Below are 13050 nucleotides of genomic sequence, written 5' to 3'. Positions count from 1 at the left end.
CTGGAGCGGATAGAATTTCTGAGATACAAACTGAGAGAGAGGCTTTGAGACCTCCTGATAGGATGTTGACACAATCTAACAGGGTTCTTGGTTGTAGCTGCCTCCTGTCTCTGCTCCCTATGTTGTCAATTCTGTGCCCTCATGAAGCAGCCAAACCAGAGTACGTAGAGCACCCAGTTTAGGGCTCAAGCCCAAACCCTGAGACTAAGAGTCTTACCTTCCCTTTATCAGTGTCTACTGTACTGCTCCCTTCTTCCTCCACCTGTATATGTTTGACATCCATACCTGCCCAAGATCAAGCAATGCCAACTTTCTGGTGGGGAATAAACTGGAATTTACCCAACTAGGTGCCTTGAGCGCATGGATTCCGAAGGTATTTACGATTCCCTCTAACTTCTCTTGCCGCTACTCTAAGAAAACTCCTAAACAAGGGCTCTTCCAATATGTTATAAGGGCAATTGAAACCAGGCCACCTCTTGAGGTGGAATCAAAAGGTTGTGTCAGGAGTGGGATTTGAACCCACGCCTCCTGCAGGAGACCAGAAGCCCCAGTTGTGGGAAAGACAGAGCCTTGAGTCTGGCGCCTTAGACCACTCGGCCATCCTGACGCTGGGACAAAAGCAGCTCTCTCAACCCTCCTTTTCTTCAATATTGTATGAGCCGCTCAAGGAGGCCAAGACAGCATCTCTCGTTCAACACCTACATCACATCTGGTTTTTAGACACCATCACCCTCATCTAAAGTTTCAGGTTTCCTACAACCCTGTGCCTTCTGAGGTGTTCTAATCTCCCCCCTCACTTATTAGATGGACACTAGGACAGAGGCAGAATAGAGACACTTAGCTTAATGAGAACCTCAAACTCCCGCACGGTGGGCCACAGAGTCAAGCAACCAGCACTCACAATCGGTACCGGCCTTGTTTGGGTTTTTTTCCCAAACTAGCTCAGCACTCAGGGTGTTGAGCCCTTCTGGAAATCTTGCAAAAGAGTTTGGAGCCTGAATGGGTGTTGAGTTCTTAAGAAAACCTTGTTTTTGTTTTGTTTCCCCAAGAAAATTGGGGACAAAAGATTAATCTAGGGTGAACCTGGATGTTTACTGCTGTTTTCGTTCAGCTCCACTAGGCTCTTTCGAAAGCTGGTCCGTTCCCCATTACAGAGGGTCCAAGCAGAGCGAGTGAAGGAACCCCTGTGCTCAGCATCACAACCTGAGCCCGAGGAAAAGCCCTGAAACACGCTCAAATGACGCTTTAGGTTCATCCATCAGAATCACAAGAGCAAGACAAAGACATCTCAAGAGGAAGAGTCCTCGGTTTTCATTTACCCCATCGCAACCCTCTTCACTTCTTCTTCTGCCTACCTAGAGGCTCGTCCAGGAAAATCACTCAACTGATTATAATTTGGGCAGAGAAACCCAGGCAGGGCTTGTGCTCCCCCTCCATGTGAGCGGATAGCACTCTGACTTCGTCTACGGGGTCTCTCAGCTTTGGCTTCCCCAGTTTGTCAACTCGGTGCAGGCAGGAAGCAGGCTCTCCTCGGCTTTGGCAAGCCACTTTCTGTCCAAATTGGGAAACCGGTCCAGTCTCCATTCCCCTGTGAGAACAAGAGCAGAGAGTTCACCAGCTGAACCCAATCCGAGGCATTGAAAAAAATGGAATTATGCTTCCCGTTCCTCCGTCAGGATCACCAGGGAAACACACCAAAATCCCAAGAGGAACAACTTGTCTCTGTTTTATTTACCCCCAACGCAATCCTCTCCGCTTCTTCTGCCTCCCTCGAGGCTCTTCCAGGGACAAAACTCATTGAGCTGATAGGATTTGGGGGATGGAAACGGAGAGAGGGGCTTTGACACCTCCTGAGAGGATGTGGACGCGATAGAACAGCTCTCTCGGTTTTAGAAGCCTCCTAGCCTGGCTCTTTTGTTGTCAATTCTGTGCCATCAGGAAGCAGCGAAAGCAGGGTAGGGAGGGCACCAGTGACGTTGCACTCCATACGTTTTATGAAAAGATGCTTATAAGTGTGAGTATGATGTAAGTGGAATATGCTTGATGCAAAAGGTCTCTTGTAAGGTATCATAACAAAGGTTCTAACCTACTGAATATATGCCTCCTATTTGTATGCATGTCTCATTCTTGTCTCTGAAGCTGGAAATATGAAGTCTAACTCTGAGGTCCTATTGTAATTGTGCAAAGCGTGGGCCACTAATGGCGGTTTAAAACCTTGTGGCTCCCATTGACAATTGGTTGTAAATGGTTTATTGACCTGCAAACCTTCCTGTGTACGTGTGGGCCAACCCAGGAAGAATGGAAACTAGGGGGTCTTACAGAGACCACGATAGTGGAATCCATCTTAAATCTGGTATTTTTCCGTTTAGAAGGAAGGGTGAGGACCCAGAGAGACAAAAGATTCCCGCCTGATGCCAAAGCTATAAAAGGGGTGAAGCAGGACAAAGGGGCTGCCAGTCATGAGAAAACCCCTGCCAGTCATGAGAAAACCTAAGATGTCTGCTGGAAGTAACAAAGACCGAAGCAGGGGAAAGGATTGGGCCCAGACTAGGCAGGAGTCTAGTCTGTGAAAGAAGCTGATTGGAACACCTCTGAGGGTGAGCTATTCCCTGGAATCAGTTTCTTAATGTATTAGGCTTAGGCTTGCGTGTTTTGTTTTAGTTTGCTTGGTGACTTCCTTTGTTCTGTCTGTTATTACTTGAAATCACTTCACTCCTACTTTTTAACCTTAATAAAAATGACTTTTGTTTATTAATAAACCCAGAGGAAGTGATTAATCCCTGGGGGAGCAAACAGCTGTGCATCTCTCTCTATCAGTGATCTAGAGGGTGAAGAATTTAGGAATTTACCCTGTATAAGCTTTATAGAGTACAAGGGATTTATTTGGGGTTTTGGATCCCACTGGGAGCTGGGTGCTGGAGACAGGTGCTGAGCTGTTTTGAGTTAAAGTCTGCAGCTTTGGGGGTGTGGCCCAGAGCCTGGGTCTGTGTTGCAGCAGGCTAGGGTGTCTGGCTCAACAAGGCAGGGTTCTGGAGTCCCAAGCTGGCAGGGAAAACGGGCTCGGAAGTAATTTCAGTCCCAAGGGGATCTCTGTGACCGAACCCATCACAGTGGCGTAGTCGAGCAGGATATGTGCACAGCTGATTGCTTTGAGACACTGGTAGTGATTTTTAAGCGTGTTGCCCGGAGGACAGACAAAGTGCTTATTCGTGAAAGGGAAGATGACAACTTTGGTTGCCAAATTGGCTGGGAAAGCTCTGGATATATTCAGTAAGATGCCTATTGCTGATGCTTCAAACTATGGTCTATTTAAGGAATTGGTTTTGAAACAGTTTCAGATTAGGCCCGAAACCTAGAGGGTTAAATTCACAACTCTTTCAACTCCCAGAGCCCTTCTACAGCACAGATGATTTGTATACACCTTCACCGTGAGCCAAATTGGCAGGTTTCCGGGAGCCCTGTGAGTCCGATGTTGTTTTAGTCTCCCTGCTGATTTATTAGGAGAATAAAAGATGGACACCAGAACTGAGGCAGACTACGGACACCGCATTCTGAGAAAACAATGGTGAACCTCCAACTCCACAAGTGTGGGCCACATAGACAAGTAACCAGTACCCACAATCTTTACAAGCTTTTTTCCAAAATAACTCATCTTTTGGAAAAATAGGTTGAGCCTTTTTGACAATCTGGCTAAAGATTTTAGTGCCTAACTGGGAGCCTAGTTCTTCTGCAAATCTGGCCCTAGCGGTGGGTGTGAGACCTTCTGAAAATTCTGGCCAATGTGTCTGGAAGCTCCAAGAAGCATCGCAACTTTGAGCATTTACTAGAACAGGATGAACAAAACCTTCCTTCCTTGACCTACAATCACCTTGATTCCAGGTTGAGGTTTCAAGAGAATTGATTTGATTCTTAGATGCAATGCGAAACAAACACCCTCCTGTAGACATTGGAAGGGGGAGGCTGAAATGGATCTGCCACTAAACCACGTTGCCTTTCATCAGTAGCCACCTGAGCAAGAGGGTAACCACTGGCCTAGAGGTGAAAGGCCCATAGCCCATGCTCAGAAGCCTTCAGCGGCTAGATCTTAGGAATGGAAAAGCTTAATGATCTTTCTCCGGGGTGTTACTTCCAAAGACTTGTATATAGCGCTGGGTGAAAGGTTTTTGGATGAATATTATATTTAGTGAAATATTTTGGTGGACCCAAAATGATTGTTTGGTTTGGTTTGGTTTCACCAAGAAAAGTGAAAAGAAAAGAAAAAGATCTTGGGTCAAAGTGCAATGTTGTTCTAATTTAGGTTAGGCGCGGTAAGAAGGAAAAACTAAATTGTTTGCACAAGTAAGTGTATTTGTGTAAAAGGGTGCAGAGGCTGGGCTTTAAATGGCAGATAGCCATATTGTAGTAGTTGGAAGCTTTGCTTTCCCCATGGCCTCTAAAGAGTTTCTGAGCATTCTGAAGGAGGCCAGGAAGTTGCATTCTTCTGGTTGAACTCCAACTCCCTGACCGGGAATCGAACCCGGGCCGTGGCGGTGAAAGCGCCAAATCCTAACCACTAGACCACCAGGGAGATGACAGTTGGGGGGGTTAGGCATAACTTTCTAGGCCTACTTTCTGTCCAACTGAGGCCATTCGTTCGTCTTCAAAGGAGGTTAACACAAGCTCTGAGCTCTTCGTTTCCTTACGGTTCCCTTCCTATTTTTAGCACTGATATGAAAAAGAAACAGAAAACATATTAAGACAATTTCCAGTATTGTTATACATTGAGGCCATGTCTTTTTTTTTAAAAAAAACAGTTTTGTTGCTATCTTGTTTTACTCTCCATGGGCTTACAGAAATGTATGAGGGATGAATAAGATGTGGTGGAATCGTCAGCCTTAAGCAATCTCCATCCCAATGAAGAGGGCTGGTGGAGGATTTGAGAAAGAAGCAGTTATCTCAACTACTGAGCGCTGGCGAAGATATAGAAATAAATAGAGAAGCTCTAGATGGCTGCTCAGGGGGAGGGGGGCAATCAGCTTCTGAAAGGTTATTTGTTCCCTCTCTTGCCTGGGCTAGAAGAGACTCAACTCTCTTAGGACCATGGAATTGTCAATGTGTCTTGTCTTCATGATGTACTAAAGGTCCGAGACCGCCTCAGCTGGTTGAGAGGACAAAGAGTGAATTCCGTTATGCTCTGAGACTCTAAGGGAGAGAGTGATGTCGAAGAGTGCAAGATGAAATGCCCAACGTGGGGCTTGAACCCACGACCCTGAGATTAAGAGTCTCATGCTCTACCAACTGAGCTAGTCGGGCTAGGCCTCAAGGGATAGCAAAGGCACAGACAGTGCAAAAGAAGAGCGAAGGAAGTTTCTTTGCGTGCTGAGATTCGTTTCCTGACATTTGCCTTCTTTCCTGGTTCCTTCGCTCTCCAGCTAGCAAACAGGGCCCGTTCCAAGGCTAGTTAGATGCTGGTGTCTAGACCAGAGAAGTGGGAAAATCATCTAGCAGCTGCTCAGAGAAACCTGGGTGGGAGGGTGGAATTTAGGATTCTCCCAGCAGGAAGAGGTGCTGTTGCTCAGAAAAAGCTTCTCAGCACCCAAAGAGGGGGCAGAGAAGACAGTTCCCCGCCTGCCACCAGACACATCTTTTCGCAGGGAATCAGAACCCCCTGGGGTAAAGCTCTTCCAAGGATGTGCGGCTCCAGGAATGTCAGAGAAGGGAAGGACTGTTTGCTTTAGGAGGTGGGTGCGGGAACCTGCAGGTCCTTAGGTCCCTCCAGCGTCCGATGAAAGCATTTGGGGGGAAGGGGCCGGGATAGACAAAGACAGGAAAGACGGGCTTGCGGCTCCTGTGCAAACACCATGTTGCCAGCGGTCCAAGAGAAGCGGGTGGGGGTTCGAGCATTTTGGCTGCTTCCTGAGGGCACGGAACTCACAACCTGGCAATGCTCAGAGCCCCGTTCCTCAGGAGTTTTCTTTGTGTTGGTCTTGTGATGCTGAGGGAGGAAGCTGAAGCATCATTTGAGTTTGTTTCAGTGCCTTCGGTTGGGCTAAGGTTGTGACCCATTCATATGTATAGTATGAACTATATACACTAACTATACTACAAACGAATAAAGTTAACTACAACTATATAAATCTGAACTATATATACAAGAATTAACGAGAGAAACTACGAGTAGCTAGTGAAGTGGAGGTCAGCTAAGCCGCACTCCACTGTTCCAACGACCGACACGGGCAGTAAGAAGGAACTGAGGGGCGCGTGGGTCAGCAGTGGTATATATCTGGCGCTATAGCGGCGCCACTCCAGGGGGCACCCATCTGACCCACCGAGTGTTGCTTGGGTAAAAATCTTCCGACGAACGTGCACACGGCGTGCGCACACCTAACTGGAATGCATATGAGCAATCACTCGAGAAGAACTCCTTCTTTCTTGTATATTGCAAAGAAACCTGGTGTTATTTTTCACCAAGGAAGCTGGTAGATGTTTGAACACAAAGTATTGCAGCTTGGGAACAATCCCCCAGAAATGGCATCTTCCCCCCCTCCACCCTGGAGCTTCCCTGCCTGAGCGGAAAGAGTGCGTGCGCGCGTCTCTCTCCCTTGCTGCTGCTGCTGCCGCCGCCTAAGGGCTACAGCATAAGAGCAGTGCTAGCTGCTGTAGCACCTCAGGAGGGAGGGGACCCTGCCGTTTTTGGCAGCCCTCCTCTCCCGCTACCTGGAGGAGACACGAAGGGGACTTCCGGCCAGGAGACGGACATCACTCACCTTAGCAGCTGCTGGGGCTTCTGTGAGTGTTTGACCCTATGATTCCGCCCCCGCCCCTGCCCCTGCCCCTGCCCCATGCTGGGGAAGGGGCAGCCCCATCCCCCATCCACAGTGAAGTTATGGTGAGGGGCAGCAACATGGAAGGCCACCTGTGATGGCAACCCCCCCCATCCAGTACCCATCATAGAGGAAGTGAGTGAGCTTTCTGGACCTGAGAGGGGCCGTACGAGCATGTGCAGTGACTGTGGTGCAGAGTGTGTGTGCTGTGGGGGCAGAGGGGTAGAGGAGGGGTCCCTCCCCTGGAGCTTGCTGCTGCCAGTGGTGGTGATGGGGAGTCCTCTCTGGCCTTAGCCCTGGGACAGCCTGTCTGCACCCCAAGTTCCTCATCCTCAGCCCTGCCCCACCCCAAAGCCTGCACTCCCAGCACCGAGCACGCTCCTGCACTGTGAACCCCTCATCCCCAGCCCCACCCCAGAACCCTCACCTGAGGGGAAAAACATGCAACTTAAATTTGGAGGTCAGTTTGGAGTATCATTTTGTTTAGCACGATACTTGACTATTTTACACCCCTTCAAAGTATGTAACTGGTCGTATACAGGTGTTACGAAGTGGGAATGTGCTTAATGTTTTCTCTGAATACTGTCTGTGTGCCTCAGTTTCCCCAATGCATTTCTTAAGGCTCTAGATGGTGGGATAAGGGGGTGTGATTGTTGTAAAGCCCTAGAGGGCCAGTGTGATGGTGTCTGCACAGAGAATGGCCGAAACCCTGTCTCCAGGCAACTGATGGCCTGAGCCCCTCCCCTGCAAAGGTGCCAGCTGAAGGTGTTGGAGACAAAGAGATCAGGTGAGCAGAGAGGAGTGGGGGCTGGAGGGGGTTTGGGAGTCTGGAGCTGGCTGGGGACCAGGCGTGAAGTGCAGACAAGGGGGGTCTGGCTCACTGCCCCCAGAATGGACCCAGCCTAGGGGTCCAGTTCACTGTACCTACAAGCTCTGTTTTACACCCTGTTCCTGTCATCGAATAAATCTCTGTGTTACTGGCTGGCTGAGAGTCACGTCTGACTGCAAAGTGGGGGGGCAGGACTCTCTGGCTTCCCCAGGACCCCACCTGGGCGGGCTCGCTGTGGGAAGCGCACAGAGGGGCAGAGGATGCTGAATGCTCCAAGGAGAGACCCAGGAAGGTGAAGCCGTGTGAGCTTCTTGCCCAGAAAAAGTCTGCTCCGAGGGAGAGGAGGCTCCCCAAAGTCCTGCCTGGCTTGGTGGGGAGCAGTTCCAGAGCATCGCCCAGGGACTCCGTGACACCCGGTACCCACCACAGGGAAGGCGAGTGGGCTTTCTGGACCTGAGAGAGTCCCTAGGAGCATGTGCAGTGACTGTGGCGCAGAGTGAGTGTGCTGCGGGAGGTGGGGACGATGGGTCCCTCCTCTGGAGCTTGCGGCTGCCGGTAACAGGGACGGGGGTCCTCTCTGGCCCTAGCCCTGGGGCAGCCTGTCTGCATCCCAAGTTCCTTATCCCCAGCCCTGCCCCACCCCAGTCCCTGCACCCCCAGCCCTGAGCACCCTCCTGCACTGTGAACCCCTCATCCCCAGCCCAACCCCAGAGCCCACACCTGAGGGGAAAAACATGCAACTTAAATTTGGTGGTCAGTTTGGAGTATCATTTTGTTTAGCACAATACTTGACTATTTTACACCCCTTTAAAGTGTATAACTAGTTGTATACAGGTGTTACAAAGTGGGGCTGTTCTTAATGTTTTCTCTGAATACAACAAAGAATCCTGTGGCACCTTATAGACTAACAGACGTTCTGCAGCATGAGCTTTCGTGGGTGAATACCCACTTCTTCAAGACTTGCATCTGAAGAAGTGGGTATTCACCCACGAAAGCTCATGCTGCAGAACGTCTGTTAGTCTATAAGGTGCCACAGGATTCTTTGTTGCTTTTACAGATCCAGACTAACACGGCTACCCCTCTGATATCTCTGAATACAGTGTGGGTGCCTCAGTTTCCCCTGTGCATTTCTCAAGGATCTAGATGGTGGGATAAGGGGGTGTGATTGTTGTAGAGCCCTAGAGTGCTAGTGTGATGCCGTCTGCCCAGAGAATGGCTGAAACCCTGTCTCCTGGATACTGATGGCCTGGGCCGCTCTCCTGCAAGGTGCCAACTGAAGGTGTTGGAGAACAGAGAGATTGGGTGGCCTCCTAATGCCTGGAAAAGAGAAAAAGGCCAGAGGAGGGAGTGTCAGTGTCTGTGCAGACTTCCGGGAAGCGCACGGTGTGGAAGGGGATGCTGGGATGCTTTGGAACAACTCCATACAAAGCCAGTCAGGACTCTGGGGGAGCTTTCTCTATCGGAGCAGACTGTCTCCAGTGCAGGAAGCTTACACCTTCCTGGGTCTGACCTCGAAGCATTCAGCCCTTCCACACTGTGCGCCTTACGCAGCGAGTCTGCCCAGGCAGGTCCTGGGGCAACCAGAGGTCCCTGCACCCCCAACTCCACAGTCAGACGTGACTCTCAGCCAGACAGTAAAACAGAAGGTTTATTAGATGACGGGAACACAGTTTAAACAGAGCTTGTTGGTACAGAAAACAGGACCCCTCAGTCAGGCCCATCTTGTGGGGTGGGGAGCCCAGAACCAAGTTCTGGGTCTCTCCCCATTTCCCCAACCAGCTCCAAACTGACACTCCCTCCTCTGGCCTCTGTGTCTCTTCTGGACAAGGAGGCCACCTGATCTCTTTGTCCCCAACACCTTCAGTTGGCATCTTGCAGGGGAAACTGAGGCACCCACACAGTATTCAGAGAAAACATTAAGAACATTCCCACTTTGTCACAACAGGTGCAACAAAATATAATACCGTATATTGAAGTAGGCAAGTGCCGCTTCTGACTTTCCACTTTTAATTGACCCTTGTAATCTTGTGGCACTGACGCGTTGTAGCTTCATTTTATATCGGCTTACAGGGCGGGAGCGGGGGGGGGCACCACCATTTTGGGCCCCACCAAAAATTATACAAACCTGTCGCCTATGGGCGGGCATGGGGGTTTCTGGCAGGCGAGGGAGAAGGTGAAAGGAGGCGAGTGGTGGGTGGGGACTGACTAGGAGGGACGCAGCAAGCCAGCGGGGGACTAGGGGGTGAAGAGGGGTGTGATGGTGGGGCCCAGCAGGGAGGGGGCAGGTCCTATTTTACTGCTGTGATCTGGTCACCCCATGTGCAGTTTCTTCCTGCCCCCGCCAAACCTTGTTTCGACGGGGCGGAGCTGGGGAAGGAGGGTTTGTTTCCACGGGGCCGGGCGGCGCTGGGGTGGGGAAGGAGGGGGCAATTTTATATTAATAAGGAAATAATTTATAAATTTTAATAAAATAAACATTAGTGAAGAAAATCAGTTGTACAACTATCAAAACAAATTATTTTCCTGATATGAAAGTGCAAATCAGCTAATTAATATATGATGCAATGTATGTAATAGATAATTTTGTTATTATTTATATAGTCATGGAAAGTAAATAATACATGGAAGAAATGAAAGGGGTTTTTTTTAAGTGTTTTTTTGTTTTAGTCATCCCTGCCGGGGCCCCATCGAAACTGTTCAAATTGGGCCCCGCACTTCCTGAAGCCGCCCTGGCAATGAGGCTAATCATCTAGTGGAACAAGCTCTGCAAGGGACGTGGTTAATTCCCCATCACTGCTCTGTGTAAATCAAGACCGCAGCTCTTGCTGCAAGACACCTGGTGTGTGGGTGTCCCTGTTCCCCCTTCAGAACCTCTGGTACATGGTGCTTCCCTCCTCCCAGTTCAAGATCCCCATCATGTGGGTGCTCCCATCCAGGATCTCTGGTGGGTGTCTCTGTCCCCCACCCCATGAACTAGCTCCAGTGTGTGGTTTCCCCTGCCTGCCCCCATCCGGGATCTGTGGGTGTCTCTGTTCCCCTTTTCAAGATCCGTGTTGCAGGGGGGCATCCCTCCCCCCAAGTCAGACTCCCCATCGTGTCGGTGCTCCCATCCCCCGTTCCAGGCTCTGCGGGGTGTGTGTGTGTGTGTGTGTGTGTCTAAAAAGAGACTGTGTCTCACTGTCTTGCCCAGGCTACACTGCAGGGGCTATTCACAGGTGTGATCCCACTACTGATCAGCACAGGAGATTTGACCTGCTCTGTTTCCAACCTGGGACGGTTCACCCCTCCTTAGGCAACCTGGAGACCCCAAAGTCCCCCGGGATCACCATATTGATGCTGAACTTAGTGCGGACACCTGATCGGCACAGCCCCCTGCAGCCCAGAACTCCTGAGCTCAAGCGATCCACTGGCCTCAGTCTCCCCAGGAGCTGAGATCACAGGTACCAGCCATGGAGCCTGGCTTGTTTCTCAGCCTGGCAGCTGGAGCTTTAAACTCTGCTTGTGAGCTCTGTGCCTTGGCCAGATGGGGACAGCCTGGAACTGGGAAATGCTTCTGCTCCCCCCGCCCCCGTCTCATGTCGAGCTGCAGGCGCCGCTGTCCTCCCAGGTAAGATCCCGGATGTTTCGGTGCCCCCTTTCCCCGCCCAGGTGTCCGGGTACCTCTCCCCCCCCATACAGAATCCTGGATGTGTGGGTGTCCGTCCCTCTGCAGAGGATCCCGGAGTGTGGATGCCCTTGTCCCCCCCCTACAACATCCTGGGTGTGTGGGTGCCACTCTCCCCCCCGTAGATCTCTGGTGGGTGGGTCCCCAGGGTGTGAGTGCTCCCATCCCCCGATACAGGCTGGGGGGGTTATAACTGGCTCTCTCTGTCCTGCCCAGGCGGTGCTACAGCAGCTGTTCACAGGGGCAGCAGCCCCACTGTCAACCTGCAGCTTTAACCTGCTCCAGGGGTGACCTGCTTCACCCTCCTGTGGGAGCCCGGGGACCCCGAACTTCCCAGAATCACCTGATTGATGCCGAGCTTAGCACAGACACCGGCTCAGCATGGCAGGGTGCTGCCCTGAGCCCTGACAATCAGCTTCCCTCCGCCTCCTGCTGCACAGCGAGGATCCCACGCGAGAGGCTTCGTGCCCAGTTCGTTCAGGAGCGTCCCAGGCTCCAGCTGTAAACTCTGCTGGTCAGTTCTGATCTTTGGCCACACGGGGGCGGCAGTAACAGTCCCATCTAAACGCTGTTTGCGTTCGGCCCTTCGGATCGCAGATTGTAACCCGCGGGCAGATCTCTGAGCGCAGCCAAATCCCTCCCCAAACTGAACATTGAAGCAGCAGCTCCCATTGGAAAGATCAGGATTTTTGCCTTTAAAAACAAGGGAAATATCTGCAGCGAGAAACTGAAGAAGCTCAATTGATTTCATTGACTCCATGAATGTTCCTCTGTGTCCCCCTAAGAGTCATGCCCCACATTTTGGGGACCACTGAACCCTACTCGCTAAGCAGGGGCTAGTGATGCCAAAGCCCAGGGAAAGGGAGAACAAGTGCGGGGCCCCCAGCACTGGAGCCATGTGAAGGGGCTGCAGGAGAGGAGCAATGGGTGGTGGCCCAGGGAATTAAGGGCAAAGGGGGCACAGGAGGGGGCAGGAGTTAGGGGTGAAGGAGGTGCAAGGGTTGGGAGTGCAGGAGCTAGCAGTAAAGGGGGAGTGGGGATCGTCCAGGGGCAATGGGGAAGTGCCAAAGTACAAGCTTTGCCCAGGGCACCATTTTCCCTAATGCTGGTCTGAGCAAACAATTGGAAATGACCCTTCAGTGAGACCAGAACCATAGTGTAGAAAAGCCCCTTTGTTAAGTGGTGGTGACTGAGGGCTTAGGGAGATGGGTTAGAAAACAACAGCCACTTGTCTGTGGAGATTTGATTCTTGCCTGCTAGGCCAGGCTGGGGTGTGGTGTCTCCATGGCTGTACTTCCAGTGTCTGATCTGCCACAGGGAGCCAAGTCTAGACATACTCAGAGGCTCTATGCCAGGGTTCCTCAAACTTCCTTTCACTACAACCCCTTTTTGCCAAAAAAACCCCAAAAAACTTACTACATGACCCTAGAAAGACGCACCAAGCCCCTCTACACTGAGCACAGGCAGAGGAGACAAAGCCTGAGCTCTGCCCCAGTTGGGGGAGGGCAAAACCAGAGCTTGAGGGATTCAGCACTGGGTGGTGGGGCTCAGACTTTTGGTTTCAGCCCCAGGCACCAACAAGTCTAATGCCAGCCCTGGCGACCCCATTAAAACAGGGTTATGACCCACTTTGGGGTCTTGCCCCACAGTTTTTGAGAACCACTGCTCTAGGCTGATGGGAGAGAGTTTTCCTGGGGGTGTAGTTAATCCACTTCCCAAGAGGTGGCAGCTATGTCAGTGGGAGAAGCTATATC

General features: G+C 51.1%; 3 non-coding genes across 3 annotated transcripts; all 3 read right to left on the bottom strand.

Moving 5' to 3' along the window:
- Positions 1 to 498: 498 nt before the first annotated feature.
- On the bottom strand, positions 499 to 607 carry TRNAL-CAA. The gene is made up of 2 exons: positions 570 to 607; positions 499 to 544 (listed from the first exon to the last, which is right to left on the bottom strand). It is a non-coding gene; the product is annotated as a tRNA-Leu (tRNA).
- Positions 608 to 4495: 3888 nt separating this feature from the next.
- TRNAE-UUC lies at positions 4496 to 4567 on the bottom strand. The gene has a single exon. It is a non-coding gene; the product is annotated as a tRNA-Glu (tRNA).
- Positions 4568 to 5219: 652 nt separating this feature from the next.
- TRNAK-CUU lies at positions 5220 to 5292 on the bottom strand. Its single transcript has one exon. It is a non-coding gene; the product is annotated as a tRNA-Lys (tRNA).
- Between the last annotated feature and the right edge of the window lie 7758 nt (positions 5293 to 13050).

Source organism: Mauremys reevesii, linkage group 12, assembly GCF_016161935.1.
Source record: "Mauremys reevesii isolate NIE-2019 linkage group 12, ASM1616193v1, whole genome shotgun sequence".
Taxonomy (NCBI): Eukaryota; Metazoa; Chordata; order Testudines; family Geoemydidae; genus Mauremys; species Mauremys reevesii.
Note: the sequence above shows the minus strand (reverse complement) of the source record. Positions and strands in the feature narration are given on the sequence as shown.